Below are 15,137 nucleotides of genomic sequence, written 5' to 3' on the forward strand. Positions count from 1 at the left end.
CAGCAAGGAACTTTTCAACATCGTCAAGGAATTTACCAATCCCTCGGCCAACTCTAACGACATCACCCCCTCTCAAGCCCTCTGCGACTCCTTAGCCTCATTCTTCCACAACAAAATTGCAGACATCCACAACAGCTTCGACAACCAACCCGGAGACCAACCCACCCAACCATTTGCTGGACCTTCACCCCCCTCAAACATCCTTAATGACTGGAACACAATCTCCACTGAGGATACCATCCGCCTGATGAACTCCATCCACTCAGGTTCCCCCACAGACCCATGCCCTCACCACATCTTCAACAAAGCAGACTCCATCATAGCACTGCACCTCCGAGACGTCATCAACTGCTCCCTCAAATCCGCCACCTTCCCGGAAAGCTGGAAACACGCTGAACTCTGCGCCCTCCTGAAGAAACCCACAGCTGACCCCACAGAACTCAAAAACTACCGCCCTATCTCGCTCCTCCCATTCCCGGCCAAAGTCATCGAGAAAGCTGTCAACAACCAGCTCGCCGCCTTCCTCGAAGCCAACAAATCCCTCGACTCCTCACAGTCCGGCTTCCGAGCAAATCACAGCACTGAGACCGCCCTCATCGCAGCAACAGACGACATTCGAACCCTACTGGACAATGGAGACACAGTCGCCCTCATCCTCCTCGACCTCTCCGCAGCCTTTGACACAGTCTGCCATAGCACTCTTCTACACCGACTCAGAAACATCGGAATCCAAGGAAAAGCACTGGAATGGATCACCTCGTTCCTCACCGGAAGAACCCAGAAAGTCCGCCTCCCACCATTCAAGTCAGAGGCCACTGAAGTCATCTGCGGCGTACCACAAGGATCTTCACTCAGCCCCACCCTTTTCAATGTATACATGAGCCCACTCGCGGCCATCGCCCGCCAACACAACCTTAACATCATCTCCTACGCGGATGACACTCAACTGATCCTATCACTCACCAATGACCCTAGCACCGCCAAAACCAACCTACATGAAGGAATGAAAGAAGTAGCCGAATGGATGAAACACAGCCGTCTGAAACTGAACTCTGATAAAACAGAAGTCCTCATCTTAGGTTCATCCCCCTCCGCATGGGACGACTCTTGGTGGCCAGAAGCCCTTGGAAAAGCACCCATCCCGACAGACCACGCACGGAACCTGGGCGTCATCCTGGATTCCTCTCAATGAACAGACAAGTCAACGCCGTCTCCTCATCCTGCTTCAACATTCTTCGCATGCTCAAAAAAACGTTTCGTTGGATCCCCACCGAAACTAGGAAAACGGTCACCCACGCACTGGTCACGAGCCGCCTGGACTATGGAAACACCCTATACGCCAGGACTACCGCTAAACTCCAGAAAAAACTCCAACGAATCCAAAACGCCTCTGCCAGGCTCATATTAGACATCCCGCGTAAAGAACATATCTCTGGTCACCTGAAAAACCTCCACTGGCTTCCCGTCAATAAGAGGATCACTTTCCGGCTCCTAACCCACGCACACAAAGCACTCTACGAAATCGGACCAGAATGCCTCAACACACGACTGTCCTTCTACACCCCCTCCCGCCAGCTTCGATCTTCCAACCAAGCCCTTGCCACTGTACCTCGCATCAACAAGACCACCATGGGAGGTAGATCCTTCTCCTACCTGGCAGCTAAAACCTGGAACTCTCTTCCCACTCACCTTCGCCTTACCCAGAACCACCTAACATTCAGAAAGCAACTCAAAACTTGGATATTTGACAAGTAACTCCCCACCCCTTCTCAAGCGCCTTGAAACCCTCCGGGTATGTAGTGCGCTATATAAATCCTTTGACTTGACTTGACTTGACTAATAACACACTATTGTGTTTTGAATTGTTCTCTCTCTTACACCTACCTATAAATAGCTGTGGTAATACTTGTAATTTGCGATGCCAGGCTAGGTGGGACACCCTTACTTCTAACTCTCTCCTGGGATAGAAGATAAAGAACAACCAGAATGAGACAAAGTCAATTCTGGCTATGTTAATCACAATGTTGACATCACCCACAATGATGACTGTTCAGCTGGTAGTCAACTGAACCAGACGGTTCATCCAAAACTCAACAAAGGAATAATAGCTAACAATCTTGCTTTGGTATTCTATGGCACTGTTATTCCTTTTCCTCACTGTTGAGTATGTAGGACCCAACATCCATAAATCAAGTAAATCACACTAGGGAGCTTCAAAGGTGAGATCAATATAAACTCCCCCGCAAGAGGCCGCTAACCAACAGCCTCGTCCAACGGGAGAGAAAATCTCAACAATGTGTGGCTCTGTAAACACCTCCCCCACAAGAGACTGCTTCTTGCCAACCTCGGCCAACGTGAGAGCTGAATACCCTGAATCCGAAGGAGTTAGCAGAATAACTTAGACCTACCCCGCAAGAGACATATCATCAGCGGTCTCAGCCAACGGGGAAGCTATAAATCAGGTATTCATGCGGCATAGGCTTACTCCCATCCGGGATGCGGTTAAATAGAACAAGGAAATCGCACACTTACCGCCTTTAGGTTGGCTGAAAAAAACAAAGGAGATGTCCAGGATTCCGCTACAGAATAATCGGCAGTGCTGGTGAGTTGCGACTGCCATTTTACACGTGTCCTTGCGTGACGCCTGGAACACGTACGACGTGCTACTCGGGGCATGCTGGGAACTGTAGTCTTTAGGGGGTTTTAGATGTCTGGTTACCGCGCGGGTGTCAGTCAGCGCTTAACCAGACTATTCAAACCCTGACAGTTCCTTTCTCTTCTTTCCTTTCTTCTCTTTCCTCTTTCCATTTTCTCTGTCATACAACAAGCTTTCCTAATGTACTTTCTTCCTGTGATGTTCCATAATTATTCACAGGACTCCTTACGGATGGTTGCATTTAATTTTTAATGTCCTATCTCACTCTTTTCTGGATATTATAATGACCTTTGTTTTATTTCAAATGTGTTTCAGTGGTTCTCTATTATTTTCAACCTGACCATTTTTGTTTTGGAAAACATGTTGATTGTATTGTCTGTTTTTTTAAAATCTTTTATCCCATTTTCTCTCAACTCTTCTACTTTAATATCACTTCCTCATTTATTGATATTTAAGTATATTTGGTTTTGCATTATTCCCTATCATTTGTGTTTCGGTTGATTACATCCTTTACTTACTTCAGGTATCCTTTATTCCTGTTTCTTGATCTATATACTCTTTTATGCTTTTCCTCATGAGTAACTTACGTATTGTGTCATGGAATGTTAAAGGTCTTCGTAATTCGGTTAAAAAGCAAAGTATTTTGTCTCTCTTATCAAAATTGAACTGTCAAATAGCTTTATTACAAGAAACTCATCATAAAGAACAAAACATAAATTCTACTAAAAGACAATGGGTGGGAAATGTTTTTAGTTCCCCTGCTGTAAATAACAAAAATGGTGTTGTTCCATTGTTTAATAAGTCGTTAACAGTTCAATTGTTAAACAAATTTAATGATGATGCTGGAAGGTGGCTTTTAATAGATGTTAAGATTAACAATACACAATTTTCAATTTGTAATGTATGTGGTCCAAATGGAGTGGATCTTTTATTCTGTTCTTCTATGTTATCCTCACATTCCTCTGAAAACCTTATAGTTGGTGGAGATCAACTTATGGACCCCTTTTTGGACCGCAGATTGCAGACCAGATTTGTTCACACCAAAATGCATAGAGCCTTTCAGAAAGCCATATCCGCTAGAGGGTTGGTTGATGTTTGGAGAGCATCACTCTCTGCTGTTTTGGAATTCACTTTCTTCTCCCCTGTTCATAGTTCCCACTTTAGAATAGGTTATGTATTTTTTACCCACATACACTTCCAATTTTAACACACGTGGAAATAGGTTAAATTCTTATCTCAGATGACGCTCCCATTATTGTAGACCTCAAATATCCCAGTCCCATCTCCCCCACTCGTAGATGGAAATGCAAAAATTCACTTCTACTGGATCAACAATTCACACCACAATTTACAGTTTTCCTACAAGAGTTTTTCATAAATAATCTTCCCTCAGATACACAAATATTGTTTGGGACGCTTTTAAAGCAACCGCAAGAGGATTTATAATAGACTTTGTAGCTAGAAAAAAGGGAAAAAAGCTCTTAAAGATTCCTCACAGCTCTTAGAACAGATTAAGACTTTAGAACATGAATACTTCTCTTCCAATGGTGATGATATGTTAACTAAACTTATTAAGGATAAGTTGCAATACAACAAGCAATCCTGGGACAATGCTTGTGATACCCTACTTCATTTTAATGCAAAAATGTATGAGGGTCGGAAAAAAGCTGATAATTGCTTGGCAAACTACCTTAATATTAAAAAACAGAAATCAAAGATTGTTGCCATAACAGATTCAACAGTGGTCCGTCATATTAGCGACTCAAAAATGTTAGAATGCTTTTCGTAATATAGCAATCTATATACCCCTGAATCATCTCCCTCTACTGAACAATTAGATAATTTTTTTCAATCAATCCCTAAAAACCCCCATAGTAATGTTGATTTATCTTCTCTGAATACTCTTTTATCTAAACAAGAGTTTTTAGACAGCTTTTAATTCCCAAGTTACTACTTTTTGTCAACCATTTTCTGAACTCAGGACAGACTCAAGGCTCTTTCACTCAGGCCAAGCTCTGCTTACTCCATAAGATAAAGACGTCTTTCAATGTAGGAACTATAGGCCTATTTCTTTGGATAGTAGGGACTGCAAGATCTTTGCTAAATTACTGGCTCTCCGTATTAACTCTGTTATTCCTGATTTCGTTGATATTCATCAGTCAGGTTTTGTGAAGGGAAGATATATTTCAGATAACTCTAGAACTTTGCTTAACAATATCGGTGAGGCGCATTTTTCCGCTGTGCGCTGAAGATTTAAAAATCATGCGGTTCATGACGAGCTCAGCTCGTCATGAGCGTACGAGAGGTGTACTTCATGACGAGCTGAGCTCGTCATCAGCGTCGAAGGGGTTAACATCATTCACTTAGCTACTAAGCTTAATTCTCCCCTAGCCGCCATAACACTCGATGCCGAGAAGGCTTTTGATCAAGTGAATTGGGAATTTATGTTCGGTGCACTGAAGTGACACGGTTTAAGTGCTCATTTCATTCAATAGATTAAGCTATTATACTCCGCACCTTCTACATCAATTTGGGTAATTGGCAAACAATCCCATTACTTCCCCCTACATAGACGTACTAGGAGGAGTTGCCCTTTGTCTCCCCTTTTATTTTAGCATTGGTATCCAAGATGGCGGCGACGGCAGCGCGAACGAGCAGAGTGAGCCCCGGGACGCAGCAGACAAGGTAAGTGCCTTTTATTTACTTTTATTTCTTGAATTTACAAAAATTAGGTATGTAGGGGAGGGCGGGAGGGAGGCGGGTGGCGGGCTACTTCGCTACGCCCACGGAGTGGGCGTAGTGTTGCCTGCTACGCCTACTTTGCAAAAGGCGAAGTAGGCAACACTACGTGGGCGTAGCGAAGTCCTTCGCCCAGGGTTATTATTAAGTATGCTAGTGTCCTCTACCCTCCTCAAAGCCCGCTGAAGCGCAGAGATACTCCTCCGGGAGTCGATTCAAGCGCTATACAAACATATAAATAAATAAACTTGAACAAGCACAATTTTTACCTTTTGCTTTCAAGGATGCGGTCCGTATCACCCAACCTCCAAAGGGTTTTATTTCCTCAATACTCACCCATTCTATAGCTATTTCTAAACCTTTGAATTTTTCCTCCAATTCCTCCTCTGAAAACATTTTACGAACTCTAATTTGGTATAATACACACATTAAATTAAATAATAGAGTTTTGTATGCAAAGAGTGGATTAATAAAGGTAGTACAGTCGTCGGACAGTTATTCTCTAAAGGTTCTCTGCTAGATTTCATCCGGATACAGGAAAAATAGAAACTATCTACTAAATATGCTTCTCATTTTCAGCACCTCAAACTTCTTCTTCTCTCCTACATATCTCAACAACCTGATATTGCTCCAAACATGCAACCTCCTTCTTCCCCAATAGATTTTTCCTCACAAATGAGAGCTCAGTGCCTCTAAATTAACTACAAAATCTAAAACAGAGCTCTTATGGGAATCAGATCTACATCAAGAATTACCAGAACCCACTTGGAAATTAATATGGGACAAGATTCATACATCGTCTTGTTTGGCAAGCACAACACACACACTATATTATTTTTACAACAGATTATATATCACCCCACAAATGTATACAAGTTTAAACTCTCTCTTTACTTACTACTAAGTGCCGGTCCTGTGCTCATGACAATAGGGAACTTTTACATATGTTTTTTGAATGGCCTCTAATTCAAAAGTTCTGGACACATGTATGGGATAAACTGAACGAACGTTTGTCCACAGGTTTTTCTTTTGATGTTGTGCACATTTTCTTGGGGGGTACTTCTGGGAAATATGTCGACTTGATGTTCGCTTTAGCATTTCAAATAATCACAACTAACTGGAAAGATACAACCAAAATTTCCTATTTGACATGGTGGAATCTGTAGTGTCATCATCATCATCATCTGGATCGAGCCCATGCTACTTCTCTTCCTTCAAAGATTAAAAATGATTTATTATGGTCAACCCTTACATTATTTCTATCTAGAGATATGGCTTGACCCGTATCTATGGCCGTAACTATGAACCTCCTTAAAGGTTAGAATTGTTCATATAATATCCATTTATAAACCACATTGTTGTTATTTAATTGCTTGTTTAATTCAAATCATTACATTATTTCTTCCCCCTTTCTTTCTCTTTGCATTTTCTCTTTCTTGCCCTTCTCTTCTTTGCTGTTTCTTTTCTTTCACTCTTATAAAACAATTAAAATGCACTTGTTTCAGCATAACAGTTACATATTTCAGTTCAAGCTTATTATTTTCATAATCTATCATTATAGGATATGTTCACTTTGCAATAATTCCTATACTTTCATTTTTTATTTCATTGTTACAATGTTTTATCAATATACATTGTATATTTCTTTATTGCTTGCATTGACCTTCAGATGTTTATCTTTATCTGATGTAATTGCCTTTTGATCTCTAACTTTCTTCAATAAAGCATTTTTTAAACTTAAAAAACAGTAAAACCGACCCACCAGGTCTTAAACAGGCCCACACTGACCTGTCACTCTAGCCTTCTGGCGCTGCCGGATTGCCCTGTAACCTGTGACAGCTGGTTAATTCACTGCAGCATGATTTAACCTATGTACAGGCAGGGACATTTTAAGGATTTTGGGGGACCTGGACCAAACATATTTTGGGGGTCCCTGTTTGGAACAGTTTTGAATTCATAATCAAACTTCAGCTCTTTCATGCCCTCGTTGGCCAGGTCACTGACAGTGCACAGGCACATTCATCCAAATTCTAAATGTGTTTGCATATAATATTCAGTGTATAGTGATGTGTGCTGTCAATATTGTAAGACAGCAGCAGCTCACTAATATTACTGCAAATAATATCTGTGATCCCCTCCCCTTTTCTCATATGCGAGGTCCTGTTTGGATCTAAACTAAAAATAAAAACATGAAAAACACAACATTTCTCTGCAAAATGTTTGCAATAGACTCTCCCACATCACACACATTGAAAATTTGAAAATTAAATGAAAAGAAAGTGGTATTTAAAACAATATGTTTAACAATTATCCAACGTCATCCGGGCAAAACTCTCGGCAGAACAGAGCGGGCTCTTTAAGGGGCCCCCTGATAAGCTGGGGCCCTGGGCCAGAGCCCACTTTGTCCATGCCTTAAAACGTCTCTGTGTACAGGGCAGTAAGAAGCGTATAATTGCTGCACCGTGGCATAGATTTATCAATATCTGCTGGAACGTGTTGACGTCAGTTGCACTATTTAGCATTCTGATCACTCCACACTTTGCAAGCTCAGCCAAGCCTGGCTCGATGTGCTGTGTAAGACTCATCTGCTGCAGAGCCCCATTGCCTTTCACTCAGCTCACACAGAGACAGTTATTGAGCCTGGCTCTGCGGTGCAGTACTGCTGACACACAAGCCCACTGCGGCTGTCGCCATAGATCTCTGCCGCTGGTGATCCCAGCACAGGCTGTAGGAAAATGGACTGACCTACCCGTGAGAAACTGGTGTTTTGCATAAAAAGATGCCTTTGTTTTTTAATCTGTGTGCAATCCTTTTTTTGTGCAAAGAAATAATTGAGTGAATGGATGTTAACGTTTTTCTTCAGGAAAAAGTATTTTGTCCTCATATCACACTCAGCCTTACCACTTCTTAATAACCAACTGCATGTGATTATTTTTATCCAATTAGTATTATCTAGGAATTTGCTAAGCTGGTGAACTTCATGTTTGCAATAACATTGGAAAATCTGTATTCAAACTTGGGGTCTCATTCAGAGCAGGGCGGTAAAGGGGCATCAGTCAAAAATCAGCATATGTTGCATTTGCGGAACTCTTAGAGCCACGTGTACGACCGCTAGATTTTACGAGTTCCAAATTGTGACGTTTTGCGACTCGCAATTAGGAAGACACAAAATGCAATGTACCAATGTGTCTCATACACATTTAGCGATTCATAATGGGGCCGCAATTGACCTACCCCATCAATTTCATGAGGTAGGTCACAATTTGCGACCCATTGGGAATCGCTAAAAGCACAGGGAACGTGGCCTACTGGGGACAGCAGACCAACATGTCTGTGTTTGCTTTTAAGTAAAGAAACTTTTTTGTTTTTAAATGCAGCCCGTTTTCCTTAAAGGAAAATGGGATGTGTTTCAAAGAGAAAAATGAAACGTTTCTATTCCATTTTTTAAGAGTAGGCAATGGTCTGTGGGCCCACTGCCTACTCTTAAAAAACATTTTATCTACCTTTCACAAAGGGGAAGGGGCTCGTGGGGGCCGCTTCCTGTTTGCGACTGCCTTAACACCTACTTGAAGTAGGCAGCATACTGTGAATGTTTTACAACTACATTTTGGTTGTGAAACATTCACAGATCCACCTACAGCTTGCTATTAGGAAGGGACGCCCTTGACAGGACCCTTCCTAATACCGACATGCAAACCCTATATTGTTAGTAGGGGTGGGCGGCATATTCTGTTCCGCTTGCGGAACTAGCGAAATGTCTGAATTTTTTGTATTCCGCGCAGAACGCGAAAATGTCAAAACTTCCGCGATCCGCGGCGGAACGGAATTGTATTGCACAAACGGTGGCATCTTAGTGGATAAATATGCAGGGCAGAATTTTTTCTGGCACAGTGCTTCTGTCACAAAAAAATTAAACCTCAACAGGAAGCACTTACAGATATAAATAAAGCAGGTGCCCGAGTTCAAGCTCAAATTTAGTAACTCATTAATCAGCCCAAAAAAATCGTGAGCTTTGTCGAGGCTGTGCAGGTGTGCTTTCTCCCCATATCTCCCCTCAAAAATTAGCTGTGATGCTTGATGGAGGCATTTGCATCCTTGACTTTCACGAGTGCAATCCCTGTGAAGTTCCTGTGATCAGGAGCTTCTTTTTCCTCATCTGCTGCTCTGATCGGTCTCTGACCTTTTATAAACACACGCGGGATGTGAACTCACATAGAAGCCCCGCCCTTTGGCCCCGCCACACACACTAGCGGTGTGCACCGTCTTCCCGCCCTTTACCCACTATGATGGACAGCTCACTCAAGAGACCCTGGAGCCCTTCGGCGCAATGGCAAAGTTACACACACATTGTCTATGGAGACAACTCTTCTGGCCCTTACGCAGCTGTGGTGTAGGAAAAGCACAATACATTTACCTAGCGAGGTAGCACTTACTGATTAGCCAGTAGAAAGTACTCCTGTTGAGTACAGGTATCGCACAAAATGGTGGCGTGTTCTTGGATAGATGCAGGGCAGGATTCATTCTGGCACAATGCTCCTGTCACAAAAATTAAACCTGAACAGGAAGCACGTACAGATATAAATAAAGCAGGTGCCCGAGTTCAAGCTCAAATTCAGTAACTCATTAATCAGCTCAAAAAAATAGTGAGCTTTTTCGAGGCTGGGCAGGTGTGCTTTCTCCCCATATCTACCCTCAAAAATTAGCTGTTATGCTTGATGGAGGAGGCATTTGCATCCTTGACTTTCACGAGCGCAATCCTCGTGCAGTTCCTGTGACCAGGAGTTTCTTTCTCCTCATCTGCTGCTCTGATCGGTCTCTGACCTTTTATAAACACAAGAGGCATGTGAACTCGCATAGAAGCCCCGCCCGTTTGGCCCCGCCACACACACTAGCGGTGTGCACCATCTTCCCGCCCTTTACCCACTATGATGGACAGCTCACTCAAGGGACCCTGGCGCCCTTCAGCACAATGGCAAAGTTACACACACATGGTCACTGGAGACAACTCTTCTGGTCCTTTATGCAGCTGTAGTGTAGGAAAAGCACTATACATTTACCCAACGAGATAGCACTTACTGATTAGCCAGTAGAAAGTACTCCAGTTGACTAGAGGTATCGCACAGAACGGTGGAGTCTTCTTGGATAAATGCAGGGCAGGATTCATTCTGGCACGATGCTCCGGTCACAAAAATTTAACCTGAACAGGAAGCACTTACAGATATAAATAAAGCAGGTGCCTGAGTTTAAGCTCAAATTCAGTAACTCATTATTAAAAATTGTGAGCTTTGTCGAGGCTGGGCTCTTCCTATATCTACCCTCGAAAATTAGCTTTGATGCTTGATGGAGGCCTTTGCATCCTTGACTTTCACAAGCGCAATCCCTGTGCAGTTCCTGTGACAATGAGCTTGTTCTTTCTCCTCATCTGCTGCTCTGATCAGTCTCTGACCTTTTATAAACACAAGAGAGGCATGTGAACTCGCAAAGAATCCCTGCCCCTGAAATCTTCGAGAGCATGCAAAATTCTGCGTGTTCGAGGAGATTTTTTGCCGTTTTGCAATGTTTCGCAAATTCCGCCCACCCCTAAATCAATATTTGTTCACGTTTGTATTGAATCTATGATCTAATGACAATAGAAATTGTTGAACTTTATGCTTTTGAGGCTTCTTGATTAACTGAAGAGAGTGCCTTTTGACTAACATTTTATTGTCAAAGCTTTGTTGATGAAGTTGTTTCTAAAATTAAAAAGTTTCTTATGGTAACCAACCATAGCAACAGTGCATAGCGGATGAGTCTTTTTGACTCATAATAGGTTGGTTCATTTCAGGCATGGTTCAGACAAAACATGACACTGCTATAGCACTTTAAGTTGATAAATAACTAAATAAGTAAAAAATATCAGGTTTTCAAAATATTAGGATAACAAAGGAGTGCTTCTCCATCATTCAGTTTCATAAATACAGTGAAGCCTTGGTATTCAGCACCTTGACATTTAATAGTACCAGCTGTGGACTTCTGAGCAAAACTTTGGGACCTAGTTTTGGCACCACTGTGTTTCGGTTGGCAGATATGGCACCTGGTCTGTTATTGAAAACACCCTTGCACAGCAGGTCCATGCAGGCATATGGCAGGTGGCATGAGCTCAAAAGGCCCACGCTATGTAGGGCTGAGATTCCAGTGCCATGTTCAGTGTGTTTTAATTCACAGGTCCGCCACACACATTCTGGTGGTCCAGGTCAAGAAAACCCTCAATATGCACCACACACTGCTGAAAATAACTTTTGAATCAGGGATATTGATTTAACATTTTCTGAAAACAATGCACACTTTTGGGGTATTTCTTTAGAAAATTAGACGAATGAAGGCCTATTGGCAGCCGACCATCTCATAATAAGTGATGTCCTTAATCTATTTTGAAAACTTCATGAAGTTTAAGAATTGTGCGCGCAATATCCCAATGAAAGTAAATTTGTGAGAGAACCCCCTCCCTGGCAAATCCAACTTTTTGTGTGAAATTTGTCACTCTTGCTCATCAGATTAAGAACTATCTTTCGATGTCCATGGAATGCATTTCGGCTGGGGTGCAATGCCCTCATGCTTGTTGTCAATACATTTCTTAAGAGCACAAATACCCAGGGTGTCATAGCGCTAGCTCAAATACAGCAGGATGAGGGCTAAAAAACAGTTAGCTAATTTAGGCAAAGAGCCAAGGCTTAAGTGTCTTCTGAATGCCAGTAGGCTAGGCATGGCTTGGATAGACAGGGTAGTTTATTCCAAAGTTTGGCTGTACCTCATACAAAGCTTCTACCTCCCCAGTTGGTCCTGTACTCCCTGGGGATGACCAAATTGTTTGGTCCAGCAGAGTGAAGATATCTGGGTGACTCACCCCTTCTGAAATAGAGGGCCCCGTAGGCAATGCAGAGGGCCTTAAATTTAGTCCGTTGTTTGATAGGAAGCCAATGAAGCTTACATATTTCCTGTGTGGCTGACTTGCATTTAGGAATTTTTGTAAGTAGTCTAGCTTCAGCATTTTGCAACGTTTGCAATTTATGCATATGTTGATTTTGATTATTTAAATATAGACTGTTACAGTAGTCACTTTTTGATAAGGTTAGGGCAGTAACTACAGTCCTTTTGGTTTCTACAGGCAGATAAGGGAGACTTTTTTTAATAGTTCTTAAAGTGTAAAATGCTGAAGAAACCAGTGAGTTCACCTGTCTTTGAAGGTGAGTTTGCTGCCTACAAGACTTCTACATTTTTGAATTTCTTCACTAGGACAGGGAGGGAACCTAGTTCCTCCAGCCACCAAGACGGGGACCAAAAAGTGAGCTGGTTCCCGAACAAGAGGACCTCAGTCTTGGCTGAGTTAAACTTTAGACAGTTTGTGTTCATCCAATTGCTGATTTCTAACATGCAGCCTCGACATCTTTATTCTATTACCATGTCATTAGCTGCCACTGATAATGCATCTGCGTATTATACACATAAGATATAAGATCAACGTCAAATGATTTAATAAATGGTGCAAGAGAAGTTACATAAATGTTGAACAATGTTTGGCTGATGAAATCAGCCCTGTGGAACTCCACAGGGGTTAGAAAAGATGTCAGAGACAAATGGGTCTAAGACTACTATCTGAGTGCGATCCAATAGAAAGGATTTTAGAAGGACAAGTGCAGGTCCTTTGACAGCTATGGCCTGAAGAAGGTCAACCAACAAGGTGTGATTGACCATATCAAAGGCGGCCAATTGGTCAAGCAATATCAGGGCGACCTTACCGCCTTTATCTATGGCGATCCTGATTTCTTCTGTGGTTTTTATTAAGGCTGTCTCGGCGCTATGGCCAGTTCTAAAGCCAAAATGTAAATCGTCTCAAAACTTGTTGCTATTTATAAAGTTTGATAATTGTCTCTTCATTTCAATTTCTATTGATTTGGCTTGGAGGGGCAGCCAGGAGATAGGTCACAAGTTGGTGGGATTTGAAGAGCTTAAGTTGGATTTTTGTCAACAAAAGCAGGATAGAAGCCTTCTTCCACTGCTTGGGGAAGTAGCCTATCTGGAACATAATGTTATAGATATCAGTAGGCTGAGCTGCAATTGTATTGGCAGCTAGCCGCATTATATCAGGGGGCAGGGGTCCAGTGGTGACCCTGATTTGGCGTTATGAATTACGGACAAAACCTGAGATTAAGTATTTGGAGAGAACTCAGATAGAGTAGTCTGCCTACCTATTAGGCTGGATTTTTGCTTTCTGACTGGTACGTTAGTTATGCTGAAACCTATTATAAATCTGCTCTACGTTTTCTCTGAAAAGGTTTGCCAGAGTGTTACAGAAGCTTTGATTGTTGTCAATCTTATTGTTGTCTGGCACTGTTGTGAGCTGGAAGACTACTAGAAATAGTTCTTTAGTTGAGTTATTGTCAATCTTATTGTTGTCTGGTACTGTTGTGAGCTGGAATACTACTAGAAATAGTTCTTTAGTTGAGTTTTTAGCTGACTTGATCATTTTGGTGAAGTTACTAGATTTTTCTTTTAAAATGAATGATTTATACTGACTAATGGACGATTTTCTGTCTTGCAGTAGTCCTTCATCCATCTATGTTCTTGTCTCCTACAGGTCTGCCTCATCAATCTGAGGTCCTAAGAAAACCAGGGTGCAGAGGCTTTGTCCCTTTTAATGTGAATGGTCTTAAATGGGGCTACCTGAGCTATAGCAGAGATTAGCCACTCCTCATAGGCAATGATGGGAGGGTCTAGGGGCCTCATCAATAAGGCCCCGTACAGCACCGGAACATCACTTTTTGGACTTTCCATTGGTGCAATGTGCCTCGGCATATTTACAAGGCCCCGTAAAGCCACTGAAGTGTTTGATTTAGTACCTGTGCTTAGATTTTATTCCACATGCAAAAAGAACAATTGATGGACAGAATGCAGAACAATGTCATGCATTCACCCCAGTACAGAGATCTGGGCCTAAATCCATTGTTTGTTTGCTCACCATGCCATTCCAATTTGGACCCTGCCATATGCAAATCAGTCTTGACCCAATGGGAACAGTCCAGCCCGAACTGCCATGCCAGGTTCTCCCTGGACTGGAAACAAGCATCCTAGAAATGGTTTTGGGAGTTTTCAACCCTCATCAGCCAGGATAGCTTGACTCCAGTGGAATGGAGAGCACGGGACCCACGTCTGGGCATAATCGTCCTACTCGGGGTGACAAATGCAAAAAGAACAACTGATGGACAGAATGCAGAACAATGTCATACATTCACCCCAGTACAGATCTGGGCCTAAATCCATAGTTTTTTTGCTCAGCATGACATTCCAGTTTGGACCCAGCCATATGCAAATCAGTTATGACCCTGCACCTAATGGGAACAGTCCAGCCCGAACTGCCAGGCCAGGTCCTCCCTGGACAGAAAACAAGCATCCTAGGACTGGTTTCGGGCTTTCATCCCTCATCAGCCAGGATAGCTTGACTCCAGTAGCGTGGAGAGCACGGGACCCAAGCCTAGGACAACTACCTGCTCTAAAAATATATTTACGCACCCATTCACAAAGGGGAAGGGGTCCCCTGGGGATCCCTTCCTGTTTGCAAGCGGCTTACCACCCTTTCGAAAATGACGGTAAACTGCGAGTGTTCTGCGACCTCAAATGCAGACACAAAACAATCATGCATTAGTGTGAGACTAGCTAGTAGGAAGGGACGACCTTGGCACGCCCCTTTCTAATAGCGAGTCGCAAA

Source organism: Lissotriton vulgaris, chromosome 11 (assembly GCF_964263255.1).
Source record: "Lissotriton vulgaris chromosome 11, aLisVul1.2, whole genome shotgun sequence".
NCBI lineage: Eukaryota > Metazoa > Chordata > Amphibia > Caudata > Salamandridae > Lissotriton > Lissotriton vulgaris.